This window comes from Pristis pectinata, chromosome X, assembly GCF_009764475.1.
Source record: "Pristis pectinata isolate sPriPec2 chromosome X, sPriPec2.1.pri, whole genome shotgun sequence".
NCBI lineage: Eukaryota > Metazoa > Chordata > Chondrichthyes > Rhinopristiformes > Pristidae > Pristis > Pristis pectinata.
This window is the reverse complement of record NC_067450.1, coordinates 15,163,451-15,166,503: the sequence shown is the minus strand read 5'-3', so window position 1 is coordinate 15,166,503 and position 3,053 is coordinate 15,163,451.

Genomic DNA, 3,053 nt, shown 5'->3' with positions numbered 1-3,053 from the left:
GTCCTTCCCACAGCGGAGCACTTCACACTGCCCGTCGCGCAGTGAGGTACTCCTTCTTCATCAACAGTCTCACAGTGCTACGTTTCCTCGGCACTGTCCCTCCCACTGGCTCTGCGAGAATTCGGCGTCCGCTGCGTGGCATCCCCTTGCTATTGACCGGCCAAGAGTCCAGCGTCTCCTCAGCAGTGCTTGTCCTGCGTGCGCCCGGATGTTTATCTCCACCTGCTTCAATTGGAGTCAACATACATGGATCCTGGAAGTTTACATTTGCACAGCGCACCAACCTTCTATTGCACTTCGTGTATCTCCATGGCTGATGACCGATGCAGCGGTGCAATAATTTGACTCAGGATTGAGCTTTACACTCTGCACAGGGTACACTTTTCCGGTACAATCTTGAACGCTGTAGTCGGTTCAATAGGGAATAAGCCGGCACTGGGTGTATCCTTTGAATCACTACCCAATGGCTGAGGTTCAATCATTGTCGGGTATTGAGAGATTATTGAATATTAAAGGAATAGAGAGAATTTGGGTGTGTGCGCTGGTCTAATGGGTCAACCTTGATCTAACTGAATGGCAGAGTAAGCACCTTAGCTACCCCTTCTCTCTCCTCTCTCTCATTCTCTCTCTCCTCTCTTTCTATCTGTCTCTCTCGCTCCCTAAATACTCCACCCCGCCTTTCTAAATATAATTCGCCTTTTCTTTAATTCGCTCTCACTTCTCCCTCTCCCACTCTCTTCTTTAGATATCTCTGAAAAAAAATTGACCAACTGAATCCACATTATCGGGCTGGGCGGCGGTAGAGTGAGGACGGTTTGTGGCAAAAATACCAAGATATTAGCCAAAGCCTAACATGCGATCATGCCCAGAAGATACCGCGAGCACACGGTGATGTACAGAAAGTGGAAAGAGACAGGGAGGGAGACACGAAAATTACCAAATTAATCAGTTATTTTATTTTCTAATCTACCTGTGTTTGACTCTCTACAAGACTCCTTAACGTTTAAGATATTGACAACTTAACCTCTAAAAGTTCTGGATTCGCCCCAACGTCTTTGGAGATGCTGATGGTCAGATGAAGCCCATTCATCAGCACTTCCCTGATGCAGACAAATCCAGAACTCTTTCAACCAAACACAACGGTGTGCTAATGTTCAGTTGTGCGTTCAGCTGACTCAGGATGCCAGGCAAAAAAAGGAAGAGGTCGTTGACACGCAATCCCTGCACGCTTGGGGAAAGGAAAGGGGAGAGAAGCAGTTCAACCTTCAGTGATACATCAACAGGAAGCTGGAAATGAAACGTAAAGTGTTTAATAGAGCAACAGGGGTACTGCTGTCGCGAAGGGTGACTTGATCAGTCAGTCACCGGAAGTTATAAATCGTTAGGATGTCTGTGTAATAATACCCTCCAGAAGACTCCGCGTGCACGGTCTGCAACTGGTTCCACCGAGGGCCGACAAGTTGAGAGGTGGTTTCTGACTTCAACCGTAACATAAAGACCACTGTAACCTTTCAACACAAAATAAGGCACTCTGGATGTTGCCACCGATAATTTCCCCATCAGACCATGTCCAACCGACGATAGTGTAATCCTGACAAAGGTAGACGCGGTGGAGGATCTCATCTAAAACACATTCCTTGCCCCATCCTCTCTCTCCTTCATACCCCCACACTTCCTCTCTCTACTTCACTTCTTCACCCTCTCTCCCAAATTTATCCAAATTTCCCCTTGCTTTCTCATTCTCCCCCGCCTTTTTCTATTTTCTCGCTTACTGCCTCTGCAAACGTACTGTTATCTATCTTCGTCCCAGTCTCGCCTCCCTTATCTCTTACTGAGGTTATTTTTCCTGACTTACTTCCCCACTTTTCTAACCATGTTCTACACCTTCCTCTTCCTCACCTCTCCTTCCCACCTCTCCTTGTCTGACCAACCGCCATCTCTCCTGTTTTGCTTACACTTTATATCTCCACAAATCGCCTCCTTCCTCTTCACGCTACAGACCTCCCTCTATCTCAACCTTCTCCCCACTGTAGTTCTCTCTTTCTTCTCTCGGACCCACTATCTCTGCCTCGTTGCCTTCTCTCCCGACAACCTGTCCCTCCATTCTGCAAGCCTTCACCCACTAACTTCCTTCCCGTTATCACTACCAATGTTTTGTCTTCCGTTACCACATCCTTCCGTTTCCCTATCCGCTCACCCCGCCTCCTTCCAGCTTTGCCACCACTCGCTCCTCACTCATCTCTTTCACTGTCCCTCTCACTGCCGCTCTTTCCGCTCTTCATCTCCACTACCAGCCCGCGACTCGCTTTATCTCTATGCGCTATTCACCCATAATCTACGACTCTCACTGCCATCTCCTCTTTCTGGCACTTGATCGCTTCCTCCGCTGGCTACCCTTCATCCTTGCTCACTGCTGCCTCGTTTCCAGCCTCACTATCCTTGCCTGTCACTCCCTCTCTCGCTAACTCTTCTCTCTTGCCCAACTCAAGTCTTTCCTTTCTCCTCCGCTCTCATTCCTTCAGCACTCTTTCCTCACATCGTTTCAAACATTGCTCAACACCTTATGAACGTATTTCAATTCCTGCCCAATTTCTTTCCATTTTCCCAGATCCCCCCTGTATCACCGCTCCCGATATTATCCCTCACCTATCCATTATTACCCAGTCCCCCTCTGTTCTTCATTCTCCAGTTCCACCGATCTCTCTCTCTCTCTCTCTCTCTCTCTCTCTCTCTCTCCCTCTCTCTCTCTCTCTATGCCCTTTACTCTCCATCGCTCCAATTCTCCTGCCAGCGAAGTCCGCCCACTCGCTCACTCACTTATCGCCGCGCTCACACCACGTTCTCCCCATCGGCCTTTCTCTTGTTTAACTCTCTAGCATTCTCATCCCTTCGCACTCTCTGATCCACACCAATAACCCCGCTCCTTCATCAGTTGCTTCTCCCATCATTAACTCTCTCCCATCACCCGCTCTCCCTCTTTATACCTACACTATCCGGTGCTGAATAAATCCTTCCAGCCCTCTGATGGGTCGAAATAGGTAAATCAGATTCCG